The sequence below is a fragment of the Anomaloglossus baeobatrachus genome, chromosome 2, assembly GCF_048569485.1.
Source record: "Anomaloglossus baeobatrachus isolate aAnoBae1 chromosome 2, aAnoBae1.hap1, whole genome shotgun sequence".
NCBI lineage: Eukaryota > Metazoa > Chordata > Amphibia > Anura > Aromobatidae > Anomaloglossus > Anomaloglossus baeobatrachus.
Window position 1 is genome coordinate 563,855,370 of NC_134354.1, and position 18,909 is coordinate 563,874,278.

At 40.5% G+C, this 18,909-nt stretch overlaps 1 protein-coding gene and 1 long non-coding RNA gene across 2 annotated transcripts in view; one reads left to right on the forward strand and one right to left on the reverse strand.

The window, feature by feature from the left end:
• LOC142290393 (uncharacterized) overlaps positions 1–12,360 on the reverse strand; it is a 259,883-nt gene extending 247,523 nt beyond the window's left edge. Inside the window, exons 1-2 of the long non-coding RNA XR_012750289.1 lie at positions 12,260–12,360; positions 8,048–8,196 (exon numbers count right to left, since the gene is read on the reverse strand). This is a non-coding gene — a long non-coding RNA (uncharacterized LOC142290393). The remainder of the gene's footprint in view (positions 1–8,047; positions 8,197–12,259) is intronic.
• The window catches only part of ITGBL1 (integrin subunit beta like 1), a 595,662-nt gene that overhangs the window by 417,629 nt on the left and 159,124 nt on the right, over positions 1–18,909 (forward strand). The window lies entirely within an intron of this gene.

Here is an 18,909-nt window from a genome sequence, read left to right on the forward strand (position 1 = left end):
TTTTCTCCACTTTTTCTCCACTTTTTCTCCACTTTTTCTCCACTTTTTCTCCATTTTTTCTCCACTTTTTCTCCACTTTTTCTCCACTTTTTCTCCACTTTTTCTACATTTTTTCTCCACTTTTTCTCCACTTTTTCTCCACTTTTTCTCCACTTTTTCTACATTTTTTCTCCACTTTTTCTCCACTTTGTCTCCACTTTTTCTCCACTTTTTCTCCATTTTTTTCTCCATTCTTTCTCCACTTATTCTCCACTATTTCTCCACTTTTTCTCCACTTTTTCTACATTTTTTCTCCACTTTTTCTCCACTTTTTCTCCATTTTTTTCTCCATTTTTTCTCCACTTATTCTCCACTTTTTCTCCACTTTTTCTCCACTTTTTCTCCACTTTTTCTACATTTTTTCTTTACTTTTTCTCCACTTTTTCTCCATTTTTTTCTCCATTTTTTCTCCACTTTTTCTCCACTTTTTCTCCATTTTTTCTCCATTTTTTTCTCCACTTTTTCTCCACTTATTCTCCACTTTTTCTCCATTTTTTCTCCACTTTTTCTACATTTTTTCTCCACTTTTTCTACATTTTTTTCTCCATTTTTTCTCCACTTTTTCTTCACTTTTTCTCCACTTTTTCTCCATTTTTTCTCCACTTTTTCTCCACTTTTTCTCCACTTTTTCTCCATTTTTTTCTCCATTTTTTCTCCACTTATTCTCCCCTTTTTCTCCACTTTTTCTCCACTTTTTCTCCACTTTTTCTCCATTTTTTCTCCACTTATTCTCCACTTTTTCTCCACTTTTTCTTCACTTTTTCTCCACTTTTTATCCATTTTTTCTCCACTTTTTCTCCACTTTTTTTCCACTTTTTCTCCATTTTTTTCTCCACTTTTTCTCCACTTTTTCTCCACTTTTTCTCCACTTATTCTCCACTTTTTCTCCATTTTTTCTCCACTTATTCTCAACTTTTTCTCCACTTTTTCTTCACTTTTTCTCCACTTTTTATCCATTTTTTCTCCACTTTTTCTCCACTTTTTCTCCACTTTTTCTCCATTTTTTTCTCCATTTTTTCTCCACTTATTCTCCACTTTTTCTCCACTTTTTCTCCACTTTTTCTCCATTTTTTCTCCACTTTTTCTCCACTTTTTCTCCACTTTTTCTCCACTTTTTCTCCATTTTTTCTCCACTTTTTCTCCATTTTTTCTCCACTTTTTCTCCCCTTTTTCTCCATTTTTTTCTCCATTTTTTCTCCATTTTTTCTCCACTTATTCTCCACTTTTTCTCCACTTTTTCTCCACTTTTTCTCCATTTTTTCTCCACTTTTTCTCCACTTTTTCTCCATTTTTTTCTCAATTTTTTCTCCACTTATTCTCCACTTTTTCTCCACTTTTTCTCCACTTTTTCTCCACTTTTTCTCCACTTTTTCTACATTTTTTCTCCACTTTTTCTCCATTTTTTTCTCCATTTTTTCTCCACTTATTCTCCACTTTTTCTCCACTTTTTCTCCACTTTTTCTACATTTTTTCTCCACTTTTTCTCCACTTTTTCTCCATTTTTTTCTCCATTTTTTCTCCACTTATTCTCCACTTTTTCTCCACTTTTTCTCCACTTTTTCTACATTTTTTCTCCACTTTTTCTCCACTTTTTCTCCATTTTTTCTCCACTTATTCTACTCTTTTTTTCCACTTTTTCTCCATTTTTTTCTCCACTTATTCTCCACTTTTTCTCCACTTTTTCTCCACTTTTTCTACATTTTTTTCTCCATTTTCTTCTCCATTTTTTCTCCACTTTTTCTCCACTTTTTCTCCACTTTTTCTACATTTTTTCTCCACTTTTTCTCCATTTTTTCTCCACTTTTTCTCCACTTTTTCTCCACCTTTTCTCCACTTTTTCTCCACTTTTTCTCCACTTTTTCTCCATTTTTTTCTCCACTTTTTCTCCACTTTTTCTCCATTTTTTTTCTCCATTTTTTCTCCACTTATTCTCCACTTTTTCTCCACTTTTTCTCCACTTTTTCTCCACTTTTTCTCCACTTTTTCTCCATTTTTTTCTCCATTTTTTTCTCCACTTATTCTCCACTTTTTCTCCACTTTTTCTCCACTTTTTCTACATTTTTTTCTCCATTTTTTTCTCCACTTTTTCTCCACTTTTTCTCCATTTTTTTTCTCCATTTTTTCTCCACTTATTCTCCACTTTTTCTCCACTTTTTCTCCACTTTTTCTCCATTTTTTCTCCACTTTTTCTCCACTTTTTCTCCATTTTTTTCTCCATTTTTTTCTCCACTTATTCTCCACTTTTTCTCCACTTTTTCTCCACTTTTTCTCCACTTTTTCTCCATTTTTTTCTCCATTTTTTTCTCCACTTATTCTCCACTTTTTCTCCACTTTTTCTCCACTTTTTCTACATTTTTTCTCCACTTTTTCTACATTTTTTTCTCCACTTTTTCTACACTTTTTCTATGGTCGGTCTACCCATTAGCTCTGCCATGCATACTGTAGCTCTACACCTACTGCACATGTTACTTTATGATTGACATCTCTTTCGTACCAGAGCTGTCTAAGCCTACTCTGACCCCATATTTGTCATTACTATATTGTCCTTGTACTGTATTATGACATTTGTATCATGTGTTTCATTTCTTGCTGTGTTGCAATTTTTTTGCTGCATCCCAATTGTACCTCTACATTGTTCGAGTTTATGTTATTGTTCTCTCACTCTTATGTGATACTGATTATTGTCATTTTTCATGATTACATGCAGATAAGTCCAATCTGACGAAGGCTCAGGCCGAAACGTCATTTGTAACTTGTTTTGGACAAAAACATATATGCTTATCAAAAAAATTTTTTTTCTTAATACGGACCAATAAAGAGTGATTTTGCATTACTATCCGTTGTGACTTACTGACTTAGTCTGGGAGATTTAGAGTGCCGAGGTTACTCACTAATTTTATCTATTATTACCTCTGAGCACCTATATACCAGTGAGCAGAGCTTCCTCTACAGTAGTTCTCCTGATTAGGCATGCCCTTACCTCATGAGCAGGGCATTGCAGCTTTGGTAGCAACCATTACGACATGGACTCTGCTGCTGTGGACCCGAGAAGAGTGAGTGCAGATTCATTGCACCCACACTCCTCACATGAAGGGTCTGCACTCCTAGAAAATGGGGGATACGTTCCCTGAGTGTCTCCCCCCCATATTCTAGACGGTCCAGAGTCGTCGTGGGACCCCTTTATTTTTTTTCTTACAATAAATTGGTGAAAGACGAAATGTTTTGGGGACTGTTTTTTCAAATAAATTTCTTTTGTCGATTTTTTTTTTTTTGTTAGTACTGACAGTTTATGATGTTGGGTATCTAATAGACGCCATGACATCACAAACTGCTGGGCTTGATCTCAGGTGACTTTACAGCTAGTATCAACCCGATTTATTACCCCGTTTGCCACTGCACCAGGGCACGGGATGAGCTGGGGTGAAGCGCCAGGATTGGCGCATCTAGTGGATGCGCCACGTCTGGGGTGCATGCGGCCTGCTATTTTTAGGCTGTGAAGGCCCAATAACTATGGACCTTCCCACCCTGAGAATACCAGACCACAGCTGTCCGCTTTACCTTGGCTGGTGATCCAATTTGGGGGGGACCCTACTTTTATTGTGTAATTATTAATATTTATAAAATAATTATAAAAAAGAGCCTGAGGGGACCTCCACATTGGATCCCCAACCACGGTGAAGCTGCCAGCTGTGGTTTTCAGGCTACAGCCCTCTGCTTTACCGTAGCTGGCTATCAAAAATGGGGGGACCCAACGTCATTTTTTTTTTAACTATTTTTTAAATAGAAAAAATTAATGGGCTTCCCTGTATTTTGATTGCCAACCAAGGTAACGGCAGGCAGATGGGGGTGGCAACCCATAGCTGTCTGCTTTATCTGCGCTGAGAATCAAAAATACCGCGGAGCGCTACGTCATTTTTTTAAAGATTTATTTTTACAGCACTGTGATGTCCAGCAATCAAAATACAGGGAAGCCCATTTTGTTTTTAGTTATTTAAATAAATAATTAAAAAAAATATATATGGGCTCCTGCTGCATTTTTTGTATTGCTAGCTAAGGGTAATCCAAGCAGCTACTGGCTGCTAACCCCCACTGCTTGATGTTACCTTCACTGGCAATGGAAAATCCAGGGAAGCATTTTTTATTTTTTTTGCCAAAAAACTACAAAAAAAGGACGTGCGCTTCGCCATATTTTTGTATGCTAGCCAGGTATAGCAGGCAGGTGCTGGAAGAGTTGGATACAGCGCCAAAAGATGGTGCTTCTATGAAAGTGACATTTTCTGAGGCGGCTGCAGACTGCAATTCGCAGCAGTGGGGCCCAGAAAGCTCAGGCCAACCTGTGCTGCGGATTCCAATCCCCAGCTGCCTTGTTGTGAAATTCATGAAATAATAAAAAAAGGGCTTCCCTTTATTTTTGGTTCCCAGCCGGGTACAAATAGGCAACTGGGGGTTGGGGGCAGCCGTACGTGCCTGCTGTACCTGGCTAGCATACAAAAATATGGCGAAGCCCACATAATTTTTTCAGGGGGCTAAACACTTCTGCATACAGTCCTGGATGGAGTATGCTGAGCCTTGTAGTTCTGCAGCTGCTGTCTGTCTGGAGAAGAGCAGACAGCAGCTGCAGAACTACAAGGCTCAGCATACTCCATCCAGGACTGTATGCAGAATTTTTTTGCCCATGAAAAAAAATGACGTGGGCTTCGCCATATTTTTGTATGCTAGCCAGGCACAGCAGGCAGCCACGGGCTACCTCCAACCCCCAGTTGCCTATTTGTACCCGGCTGGGAACCAAAAATATAGGGAAACCCGTTTTTTTTTAATTATTTCACTTATTTCATGAAATAATTAAAAAACAAATGACGTGGGCTTCGCCCCATTTTTGTGTCCAGCCGGGTACAACTAGGCAGCTGGGGATTGGAATCCTCAGCACAGGCTAGCCCGAGGTTTCTGGGCGCCTCTGCTGCGGATTTCAGTCCGCAGCCGTCCCAGAAAATGGCGCTCTCATAGAAGCGCCATCATCTGGCGCTGTATCCAACTCTTCCAACAGCCCTGGAGCCGGGTGGCTTGTTGGGTAATCATGAGTTAATACTGGCTTTGTTTTACTAGCCAGTATTAAGCCAGAGATTCTTAATGTCAGGCACGTTTGACCCGGCCATTAAGAATCTCCAATAAAGGGTTAAAAAAAAACACCACACAGAGAAAAAATACTTTAATAGAAATAAATACACAGACACATTAGAGACTCCATCTTTATTACCCCCTGTCAGCCCTCCACGATCCTGCTCTTCTGTCTTCTTTCTAGTGTAGTAGTAGTGACGATTGTAGTGAGGAAGGATGAGGTTCACCAGCTCATCACTTGGGGCTGGGGAACCTCATCCTCACTACAATGCTCACTACAATCGTGCAGCCTTCACTCCGTGAGTGATCAGTGCTGGCTGTCAGCGGTAACAGCGGTAACGCTGACAGACGCGTTACCATAGCAATGGTGCTCTCGGAGCCGCGGTTAGCGGTGACGTCACCGGTAACTGCGTTGCTATGGCAACGGTGATCTCCGTTAATGACCGGCTGTGTCAGCCGGTCCCTAACGGAACGGGGAGTCGACCGTGTGCTAGAGCATGTCGCCGGTACACGGCGATACACATATGTGCCCCGTGTACCGGAGAGATGCACTCGCAGGTCCTACATGACGCGTCATAGTCATGTAACCAGTCTGTAGCCAATGAGATAATAGCCACGTGACTGGTCACATGGCTATTTTGACGTCACGATAGGTCCTGCATCTCTGCTGGCAGTGCCGGTCGCCGGGAGGATTCAGTGATCATCGGATGGAATAGCGGCAGGAGACAGAGTGCAGAAGGGATCGCGGGGACCGGTAAGTGTTATGTCAGTGTTTATTAACTGTTTGTGTACATTTATCATGCATTTTTATGTGTTTGTTATTGCCTCCCATTATAGCCTATTGGTTCGAGTTCGGTTCGTCGAACGTTCGACGAACCGAACTCGAACGGGAGCTCCGTTCGGCGAACCGACCTCGAGCCGAACCGGGACCAGTTCGCTCATCTCTAGTCACCAGTAAAAACTGATGATCCAGTGATATTAAAGATATAAGGCAAATTATAGCCTGATGAACCACTAGTAATCAAAATAAATTGTTAAGTGCAAAAGGACAAAATGTACCACTGTGCTACATATTATAAAGGGCTTACCAATAAGAAACCCTAAGGGATTCCCTTTAATTGCAGCCATCACCATACCTCCCAACCGTCCCTATTCTGCGGGACTGTCCCGATTTGAGGGCTCCCTCCGGCAGTCCCATGGCTACATATTATAAAGGCCTTACCAATAAGAAACCCAAAGGGATTCCCTTTAATTGCAGCCATCACTACTGCATACAGATTTATATTCATCCCATTGAACTCAGTTGTAACATGATATAACTTCCCCCACTGGTGGCTACAGGTAATCAAGCTTTAGTGCTTTATGTGTTTTATACAGGGAAGTGTGGGATGTGTAAAAAGAAAAATAATAGAATTCCACCTACCTTTAACCTTTGTCAGGCTGCATAATTTTGCCAAAATTTCTCGACCCCTTATATCGGAAGGGGGTGGAGATATTTTATTGAAATTTGGCCAATATATTCTGGACCAAAACTGCTGAGATGTCACGAAATTTCAGCCCTCTACGGCTTTTCGAAAAAAAAAAAAATTATTGCAATTTAAAAAGGGAATAGTTACAATTGTACCTATTCAGCCGGACGAAGGTTAAAAATATATTTTGAAATTAGCATAGAATTTTTGAGCTGAGAAGTTATAGGGTTTGTCCCATATTGTGAAGCAGGAGCACACTGCTTCCCACTGTCTAGACTTGCAGAAAATGAGGGCGCATAATACTATATTGAATGCTATGTGGGGGCCATTGTAATATTTGGAGAGCTATGTGGAGGCCGAGGGCCATTAACACTGTTTGCAAGCAATTATACAGTTTGAAGTTTTGTGTGGGGTCCATGATACTGAACGGAGGGCTGTATGTGACCATTATACTGTTTGATGGGCTAGTGGGGAACATTATATATAGGGATGATCGAATACTTCAAATATTCAGCTTTGCGAATATTTTCTGAATAGGTTGCCGCTATGCGAATATTCAATGCGCAATGTAAGTCTATGGGAAGCCCGAATAGTTCTGAATAGTTGTTATTCGGTTTCTCATAGACTTACATTGCGCATCGAATATTCGCGAATAGTCGAATAGTGGCGACCTATTCGGAAAATATTCGCGAAGCTGAATATTTGAGGTATTCGATCATCCCTAATTATATAGTGTGAAGCGGTATGAGGGTTATTAAACTGCTTGCAGGTCCATTATACTGTATGGACCGCTGTATGGGGGTCTCAGTTGGGTGTCATGCTGTGTTTGGGTCACCATACTTTGCAGGAGTAGTTAAGTGGGTGATATAGTAGGGTCATCATACTGTGCGTGTGGAGGAATTCACTGTGAAGGTATCATACAGTGTTTGTGGGGCATTTTTGTTGGCATCAAACTTTATACTTGTATGTGCAATGAATGGGGAAGCTATGGGCTTCAATAGGAGGACAATTACTTTGTAATGGCTGTAAAGTTGGGAGATATGTTTTATGAGACCCAGACTAAAATGTATTTATCTATTTATTGAGGTGGGGTAGAGAGTGGCAGGTCGAGCCCAATTACAACTTCTGCAATGGGTCTCCATGATTTCTATGTATGCCCCTGGTAAAAGACAAAAGATTTATCAACAGAACGAGGGCAACCAAGGGTGCTTGTCTTAACAAGCAGCATCCTAGTATTACCATCTTAGAATATAGGAGTAGCCTTTCAAAAATAATAAGAAAATTTCATATTCATATGATCGTGAAGACCCTCTTAGTTCCCTGTATATAACTGAACAAGAAATAGAGCCATATAATGGCAGAAAATTATCTTTGTAAACTCATGTTTGTTTAGAATTACTTACATATTCTTTGCACTTCCTCACCTAAAATTCCGATTTCTCTGGTCTGAGTAGAAGTCTGATGCTGAAAATAATTGTTGAAATGAGGATAGTTATTGATTCATTCATGCAGTAATGGAATTCCCTTGGTGAAGAAAGATGCAGTTGAATTGACAGTATGATCTTCTCTTTATCTGTAGTATGAAAAAGCAATGTCATGTTTAAATCCTCTGGGATAAGAAATGCCACAAAAAGACAGCTACAGTTTGTCAAAGCATAAAAATATTTTCCTTCTTTGGTTACATGGCTGTAAAAGTTATTCCTGTGACATTTTGTAAAAGCCGCTGATTTTTGCCTCGGTCTATTTGAATTGATTTGAAATATTGATATATTAATAGTGTATAACATACACATAGTACTTTGTATTTTACAAACTGTTGCACAACCCTTGGTAAAAAATTATGGAATCACCAAACTTATAGAGGCCCAAGTCAATGTGGTTAATTTTTTATTTTTTTCTCCTGAAAGCATTGAGTTTTTTGTTTCTTTTTTTAAGATCGCCAAAGGGTATGTGCACTACAGATGAGCGAACCTCTTTGATATAGGCTCGATACGAGCATCACATCCACCATATTCATTCGCCCCCCCCTGCCTCCCCCTGTCTGGGAGTCTTACCCCCAGACCACAGATTATATTATAATCAACTGGATGCCCAGGTGGACTTGGAAAAATAATGTTGCTTCTTCATATCAGCTATGTTGGTGGAGGCCCCTCCCCTTCTGGTCACATGGGCATGACATCAACAAAGGTCCTTCTAGCTACTGGGATTTAGACGTTACCGACTCCATTGCCGATGTAGTAGTTGTGAACCCGGAAGCAACAGTATCGCCAGTGATTATCCAGCAGTGTGTGTGCAGTGACATTAGGAGGTCAAAGGAGTATCTAATAAACTCAGATGACCGCCTGACAACACCACCGCAACACCAGCGCTACTAGGGGTGTCACAGGGTTGTCGTTAGGAGGTCATCTGAGTTAAAGGTATAAATCCTCGCATAAAGGTTTGGGTTCGGTTCAATAAAGCTTTGTGAGCACACCCCTTGTTTGGCCCGGTGAACCGAGCCGCTGGGGGTTCGCTCATATCTAATGTGCACACAAGAATTTATTTTTAGATTGTTCTCCAAAATACTTCCTGAAAAAGCATTAACCAAATGCTCAGAGAATGAACATATGCATTTTTATGTAAAAACGACTTGCTATTCATGTGTTAGGTATTTGAGCCTATTTTAACACCTTCAGGTTTCCAAAGATGTCAAGTATATGTAAGTGGTGGGCTGGCCATTCTTCAAATATTTTCCACTGTGAACACGTTCTTTACTTTCTAGTGTAAGTCAACAGGAAGGTTCAAAAGGTACCCGGAAGACGTTGGGTATGTTTTTGAGCATTTTACCAGCATTTATGTTTAAAAACTGCTAGCGGTTTCTTATTGTTGAATAGAATTAAAAAAATAAAACAAATACCACAAAAATGCTGGAAAACAAATATAAAAATCCAACGACTGCCAAAAACATTGATTTGGTTGCCCAGTAAATGACCAAAAAATGATGCAAAATATGTTTCAGAGAAAAAAAAGTCAGAATTTCCTCATGAAGAGCATGGCTCGTGTGCCCACATTAAAAAGATATCATGTGTACATACCTTTATGTTTCCAGAGGTATGGACCTATTTATTTACTACTGTTTTTATGATCTTTACCAAGCATGCGTTGTTCACAAGGTATAAATACAGACCAGTCTAAAGACGTGTAATACCACAGAGTTGAGTATAACCATATTGTTTGCTGCTATTATATAACATTATATAGAGGTTTTGCACTATTTTTTGTAGGAATATTATAATATCTCATGTAATAAGTAGTTAAGCTTTTCTCTAAGCCTGTTGCTAGGACAATAGCATGGTGGATGGAGTCTTAGCACTCCATCCATTGGCCATTACCCCAGTGTTTTGTCAGAGCACAGTTGAAGATCAGTGAGTGCACATGCCAGAAAACGTTAGAGGATCTCCAACCCCCTCTCCAGCGGACTGTATGGGAATGGACTGGTGTGAAAAAAAAACTGTAAGATAAACTAAGAACTAGCACCCTTTAGGCAGATGGAATGCCTTGGTCAGCAGAGCGCCTTTAGCCTACCAGAAACCCAAAGCTGTGGACACAGGAGGAGCATGGGCCTGTAGGTGGGTCCCCTCATAAAGCAATTAGGAATACAGGCATCCTACAACACATGAAGGTTAGAGGGAGCAGGGAATTTGTGGTCTGCTGGAGAATGCCACTCTACACTGTGTGCAGAATTATTAGGCAAGTTGTATTTTATAGGATTTTTTTTATTATTGATCAACAATTATGTTCTCAATCAACCCAAAAGATTCATAAATAACAAAGCTTAATATTTTTGGAAGTTGGAGTGGTTTTTTTTTTTAGATTTGGCTATCTTAGGAGGATAGCTGTTTGTGCAGGTAACTATTACTGTGCAGAATTATTAGGCAACTTGATGTAAACCAAATATATTCCCATCTCACTTGCTTATTTTCACCAGGTAAACCAATATAACTGCACAAAATTTAGAAATAAACATTTCTGACATGCAAAAAAAAAACTCCAAAAAATTGGTGACCAATATAGCCACTTTGATGACACTCAACAGCCTACCATCCATAGATTCTGTCAGTTGCTTGATCTGTTTACGATCAACGTTGCATGCAGCAGCCACCACAGCCTCCCAGACACTGTTCCGAGAGGTGTACTGTTTTCCCTCTCTGTAGATCTTACATTTTATGAGGGACCACAGCTTCTCTATGGGGTTCAGATCAGGTTAACAAGGGGATCATGTCATTATTTTTTCATCTTTTAGACCTTTACTGGCCAGCCACGCTGTGGAGTAGTTGGATGCATGTGATGGAGCATTGTTCTGCATGAAAATCATGTTTGTCTTGAACGATACCGACTTCTTCCTGTACCACTGCTTGAAGAAGTTGTCTTCCAGAAACTGGCAGTAGGTCTGGGAGTTGGGCTTCATTCCAGCCTCAACCCAAAAAGGTCCCACAAGTTCATCTTTGATGATACCAGCCCATACCAGTACTGAACCTCCACCTTGCTGGCATCTGAGTCGGAGTGGAGCTCTCTGCCCTTTACTGATCAAGCCTCTAGCCCATCCATCTGGCCCATCAAGAGTCACTCTCAGTTCATGAGTCCATAAAACCTTTGAAAAATCAGTCTTGATATATTTCTTGGCCAAGTCTTGACATTTTATCTTAAGTTTCTTTTTCAAAGGTGGTCGTCTTTCAGCCTTCCTTACCTTGGCCATGTCCCTGAGTATGGCACAACTTGTGATTTTTGATACTTCAGTAACGTAGCTCTGAAATATGGCCAAACTGGTGGCAAATGGCATCTTCGCAGCTTCACGCTTGATTTTTCTCAATTCATGGGCAGTTATTTTGCGCCTTTTTTTGCCCAACACGCTTCTTGCGACCCTGTTGGCTATTTGCCATGAAACGCTTGATTGTTTGGTGATCACGCTTCAAAGGTTTGGCAATTTCAAGACTGCTGCATCCCTCTGCAAGACATCTCACAATTTTGGACTTTTCAGAGCCCGTCAAATCTCTCTTCTGACCCATTTTGCCAAAAGAAATGAAGTTGCCTAATAATTAAGCACACCTTATATAGGGTGTTGATGTTATTACATCACACCCCTCCTCATTACAGAGATCCACATCAGCTGATTTACTTAATTGGTAGTTGGATCTCAAGCCTATACAGCTTGATGTAGGGCAACATGTATAAAAATTATCATGTGATCAAAATACTCATTTGCCTAATAATTCTGCACACAGTGTAGTGGGACAGAAGAAAACTTTTGTTGTGTCAACTTGGACAGCAAAATAGGCTCTGTTTGCACTTAATGAATATCACACCATTTATGTACCTTTTCCCTGCATCCGCCACCAGGTGCCCGTTTCTGGAATGTTGTCTCCTTGGTTCCTGGGTTCAAATCCCATTAAGGACAACATATGCAAAGAGTTTGTATGTTCTCCCTGTGTTTGCATGGGTTTCCACCTGGTTCTCCGGTTTCAACCCACACTCCAATGGTCATAATTATATTGAATTTAAATTGTGAGCCCCAAGAGGACAGTGATGATTACATCTGTAAAGCGCTGAGGAATTAATAGTGCTACATAAGTGAGTAAAATAAATCTATGGCTGTGTACCTTGCGGCTGTTGTCTGAAGTAAAAGTCAACTTGTTTTACTGTTGAACTGTCTCCTGTCTCTCTTGCTTCTCTACACCAACATCAGGGTGCACACCACTAACCTATAACTACAGGGAAATAGTAATGAATGTCCACGTTAATCCCCTGCACAACCACAGCCATGTGCTTTTCACTCTCACTGGAGCCAGACATCGGACACAGCCATTCCCACCCGTGACAATCTAGAAGAATCCGACCCATGCCTGGCATCCTGGGTACACTATGCTCATTTATTTATCTATTTTCACGACAGCAATCGACAGCTAAAAAAAATAAATTGTGTTTACCTTTCAGTAAAAATTATTTTTATATATTGTACATACTCTTTTCAATGGGGACAGTGCTGGAAACTCTTTAGATATATATATATATATATATATCTATATATATATATATATATATATATATATATATATATATATATATATAGATATATATATATACACACACACACACACAGTACAGACCAAAAGTTTGGACACACCTTCTCATTCAAATAGTTTTCTCTATTTTCATGACTGAAAATTGTAGATTCACATTGAGGGCATCAAAACTATGGATTAACACATGTGGAATGCAATACTTAACAAAAAATTGTGAATGAACTGAAAATATGTCTTATATTCTAGGTTTTTCAAAGTAGTCAACCCTTGGCTTTGATTACTGCTTTGCACACTCTTGGCATTTTCTTGATGAGCTTCAAGAGGTAGTCACTGGAAATGGTTTTCACTTCACAGGTGTGCCCTGTCAGGTTTAATAAGTGGGATTTCTTGCCTTATAAATGGGGTTGGGACCATCAGTTGTGTTGTGTAGAAGTCTGGTGGATACACAGCTGATAGTCCTACTGAATAGGCTGTTAGAATTTGTATTATGGCAAGAAAAAAGAAGCTTAGTAAAGAAAAACGAGTGTTCATCATTACTTTAAGAAATGAAGGTAAGTCAGTCCGAAAAATTGGGAAAACTTAGAAAGTGTCCCCAAGTGCAGTGGCAAAAACCATCAAATGCTACAAAGAAACTGGCTCACATGAGGACCGCCCAAGGAAAGGAAGACCAAGAGTCACCTCTGCTGTGGAGGATAAGTTTATCCGAGTCACCAGCCTCCAAAATCGCAGGTTAACAGCAGCTCAGATTAGAGACCAGGTCAATGCCACACAGAATTCTAGCAGCAGACACATCTCTAGAACAACTGTTAAGAGGAGACTTTGTGCAGCACGCCTCCAAGGTAAAATAGCTGCTAGGAAACCACTGCTAAGGACAGGCAACAAGTAGAAGAGAGTTGTTTGGGCTAAAGAACACAAGGAATGGGCATTAGACCAGTGGAAATTTGGGCTTTGGTCTGATGAGTCCAAACTTGATAGTTACATAGTTACATAGTTACTTAGGTTGAAAAAAGACCTAGGTCCATCTAGTTCAACCTTCCTCCACCAGTTCTACATTTAGTCACTAAGTCCTTTATAACCAACAATGTTTTGTGTACTGAGGAAATCATCCAGCCCTTTTTTAAAAGCTGTTATAGTATCTGCCATTACTACCTCTTGTGGTAGTGTATTCCACAGTCTGACCGCTGTAACTGTAAAGAACCCTTTCCTATTTAGGTGTAGGAATCGCTTTTCTTCCACTCGCAGTGAGTGCCCCCTGGTCCTTAATACTGTCTTTGGAAGAAATAAGTCATGTGCCAGTCCTTTATATTGACCACACATGTATTTATACATATAAATGAGATCTCCTCTGAGACGTCTTTTTTCTAAGCTTAACATATCTAACTTTTTCAACCTGTCATCATATGGGAGGCCTTCCATTCCTTGTAATAGTCTAGTTGCCCGCCTTTGAACTGACTCTAACTTCTGAATGTCCTTTTTGAAAATGTGGAGCCCAAAACTGGATCCCGTATTCCAGATGTGGCCTTACAAGTGATTTATAGAGGGGTAACAATACGTTGGGATCACGGGATCTAATCTCTCTTTTTATACACCCTAAAATCTTGTTTGCTTTAGCAGCTGCTGCTTGACATTGAGTGCTGCTGCTCAGCTTATTTGTAATGAGAATACCCAAGTCCTTCTCCTGTTCTGTAGTCCCGAGTTTACTTCCATTTAATGTATACGCAGCTATAGGATTACTCCGTCCTAGGTGCATTACTTTACATTTATCAACATTAAATCTCATTTGCCAAGTATCTGCCCATTCTGACATCTTATCCAGATCGTTTTGTAATATTGTACTATCCAGGTCAGTTTTTAATATCCTACATAGTTTGGTGTCATCGGCAAAGACTGACACTGTACTATCAATCCCATCCACAAGGTCATTAATAAAGAGAGTAAAAAGAATCGGTCCAAGCACAGATCCCTGCGGCACCCCACTGCTGACTATAGCCCATTTAGAGAATGTACCATTTATGACTACTCTTTGTTTCCTATCTTTTAGCCAATTCCTTACCCAGTTGCATATTGTGTCCCCTAGTCCTTGCTTCTGGAGCTTTAGTATAAGGCTATTATGTGGTACAGTATCAAATGCCTTTGCAAAGTCCAAATAAATCACATCAGCTGCATTACCAATATCCAGGTTTGAACTTACCCCCTCATAGAACCCCAACAGGTTGGTTAGACACAACTTATCTTTCATGAATCCATGCTGTTTGTCAGTTATCATATTATTTTCTGCAATATATTTTTGCATGTCATCCCTTAAAATGCCCTCAAAAACTTTGCATACTACTGATGTCAGGCTTACTGGACGGTAGTTGCCTGGATCTACCCTCTTACCTTTCTTAAATATCGGTACCACATCAGCAATCCTCCAATCCTGAGGCACCAACCCTGTTACAATTAATGTATTTATAAAAGATTTTGGGATTTATTTTAATGTCATTGGCCATTTTTGTTTCAGTAGCTAATTTTGCTTGTTTGATTTCTTTTTTACATTTCCTATTGATATCTTTATACGAAATGTAAAAAAGAAATCAAACAAGCAAAATTAGCTACTGAAACAAAAATCGCCAATGACATTAAAATAAATCCCAAAATATTTTATAAATACATTAATGCCAAAAGGAAAACAAAGGATAGTATCGGCCCCTTAAAATATAATAACAAGTTAGTTATAGAGGACAAACAAAAGACTGAGATATTAAATAGGCATTTCTCATCTGTATTCACCAAGGAACTGACTGTACCAGTGGATTCACCACCATGTCTTTGTGCGACGCAAAAAAGGTGAACAGATGGACTCTACATGCCTGGTTCCCACCGTGAAGCATAGAGGAGGAGGAGTGATGGTGTAGGGGTGCTTTTCTGGTGACACTGTTGGGGATTAATTAAAAATTGAAGGCATACTGAACCAGCATGGCTACCACAGCATCTAGCAGCGGCATGCTATGCCATCCGGTTTGCGTTTAGTTGGCCCATCATTTATTTTTCAACAGGACAATGACCCCAAACACACCTCCAGGCTGTGTAAGGGCTGTTTGATTAAGAGGGAGAGTGATTGGGGTGCTACGTCAGATGACCTGGTCTCCACAGTCACCAGACCTGAACCCTATCGAGATGGTTTGGGGTGAGCTGGACCGCAGAGTGAAGGCAAAAGGGCCAACAAGTGCTAAGCATCTCTGGGAACTCCTTCAAGACTGTTGGAAGACCATTTCCGGTGACTACCTCTTGAAGCTCATCAAGAGAATGCCAACAGTGTGCAAAGCAGTAATCTAACAAAAGGTGGCAACTTTGAAGAACCTAGAATATAAGACATATTTTCAGTTGTTTCACACTTTTTTGTTAAGTATTTCAATCCACATGTGTTAATTCATAGTTTTGATGCCTTCAATGTGAATCTACAATTATCAGAGTCATGAAAATAAAGAAAACTCTTTGAATGAGGTGTGTCCAAAATTTTTGTCTGTACTGTATGAATACTGTATATACATATATATATACAATGTGTCCACCCATATCCTGTCCACCACCATTAACTTGAGAACGGTGGCAGCTATAGGCATAGAAGTGGTGTCTAGGTATAGTAAAGTAGCCATGCGCTACGCAATGAAACCACCTGGTGGAAAACAACGGAGTTAGTATTTTTATCTCGAAAACGGAACAAGGTAGAGAAAAAAGGTAAATTAAAAAATTGTAGGGCAGGTTCAATTCAATACGAATCGACACCTTGCATACAGAAATGCTATGATATGAAACCCATGACCTCCCCAAAACATTGAATGCTGGTCACGCATATGGCGCTCATTTAACTTTGATGCTCAAAGTGGCCACCGTCAGCTGCAATGCACACCTGGACTTTGGACAGCATACTGTATCTTGCTGCACGTTGTGCAATATGGTAGGTGACACGTTTGCACAAGCATCTGTGATACGTTGTCGTAGGTCCAGCAATGTTGGTGGAGGGGTCGCATACACCTGCTGTTTGATACTACAAATTTTAATTTACTTTTTTTCTCTATCTCGTTCCGTTTTCGAAATAAAAATGCTAACTCCGTTGTTTTCCACCAGCTGGCGCTATAGGTGGTTTCATAGCATAGCACATGGCTACTTTACAATACCTAGACACCACTTCTATGCCAATACCTGCCGCCATTCTCAAGTTAATGGCGGTGGACAGGATACGGGTAGACACACTGTATATATTTGTCGTTTGTTTTTGCTGATTTCCCCTGTAACTGGGGCTGGTATATTAGCCACAGCTACAGTGAACAATCATTTTTTTCTTTGCACAACAGAGCTTACTGGATTTCTTAGTACTCAGCAGCTCCTGTTGTTTCCCTAGACACAATAATTACATGATCTCTGAGTCCTGAGAAGTAAGCACGGCATGTGCATCCTAATTTCTACCTAGAATACACATCACTTGTTCCTTGCTGTGTATACAGAGATCAAAAAAGTAGACATGATCATAAAATATGTCTGCCTTCTGTGCAAGCAGCCTAATGTCTAACAGCCAGTTTTCCGACTCTCGCAGTTTCACAATGACGTGAAGTTGTTCTACAATGCAGTGATGTTTTAAAATGTCACTGTAGAATAGATAGAGGACCGACTGGATGTTTAAAGTTTATGAAAAGTTCAAAAGGAGTTAAAGCAAGTTCAATTAGTTTTCTAAATTTAAGGGCAGAGTCACACTTGCATATGACTTGCATGAGTGCAATGCGAGAATATATCACATTACAATTGGCCCCATGTTAGACAATGCTGCAGCTCATATTTGTGAGTTTTTCCTCAGTCCTAATTGGTAGAGGAAAAAAATTGCAGCATGCTGCGATTGTCAGTAAGAGACGTAAGATACAAGTGTATGGGTGTGAGAGAAACATAGGACTGCACTCGGATGTCATCCAAGTGTAGTACAATATACTCACAGGCTGACAATAGAGGAGATGGTGGGACTAATTCCTCCCTCTCCTCCGGAGCTGTGCTCCGATCTCAGGGACAAATCACAGTCGCATGATACTCAGCTTGCGCTCTCACATCAGAAGCAATACGCAAGTGTGACTCTGCCCTAAAGCAAGTAAACATATCACAGACATGTTACAAAACAAAGTTTCTTTAAAGGGAATCCGTCACCAGGTTTTGCCATGTATTGTGAGAGCAGCATAACATAAGGGCAGAGATCCTGATTCCAGCAGTGTGTCACTTACTGGGCTGCTTAGTTTTGATTTGATAAAATCACTGTTTAATCAGCAGTAGATTATGATTAGAGGACTACTAGGCATGCTGCCAGGTAGTCCAGCATATTAATGAGCTCTGTATAACTGTGAGATCTGCTGCAGAGAAAACATTGATTTTATCAAAATGACAGCAAACAGCTCAGTAAGAGACATCGCTGGTGAGGTAGCAAAAACCTGATGACAGATTCCCTTTAATAGCTGAACATTCTGACTTTGTGAAACATACAGCACTGCAATCAAATGAAAATAAGTAAATGACACATTGACGTTATTTTTTCTAGATCAAGTAGAGGAAATATTTATAGAATAACCTCATAATTTACATTTCTAACACTCGCATCCCTATAGTCTAGCCTTAACGCTGTTGTCTAGTTACTCTATAGGGTGCTTTACACGCTGCAACATCGCTAGCGATTGCTAGTGATGTCGTGTGCGATAGCACCCACCCCCGTCGTTTGTGCGACATTTGGTGCTCGCTGCCGTAGTGAACATTATCGCTACGGCTGCGTCACACGCACATACCTTGTCAGCGACGTCGCTGTGACCTCCGAACAATCCCTCCCTCAAGGGGGAGGTGCGTTCGGCATCATAGCGACGTCACTGCGGCGTCACTAAGTGGCCGGCCAATAGAAGCGGAGGGGCGGAGATGAGCGGAACGTAACATCCCACCCACCTCCTTCCTTCCTCATTGCCGGTGGACGCAGGTAAGGAGATGTTGGTCGGTCCTGCGGTGTCACACATAGCGATGTGTGGTGCCGCAGGAACGATGAACAACATCGTACCTGTGGCAGCAGCGATATTAAGGAAAGGAGCGACGTGTTAACGATAACCATTTTTGAACGATTTTGTGATCGTTGATCGTCGCTCCTTGGTGTCACACGCTGCGATGTCGCTACCGGCGCCGGATGTGCGTCACTAACAACGTGACCCCGACGATATATCGGTAGCGAT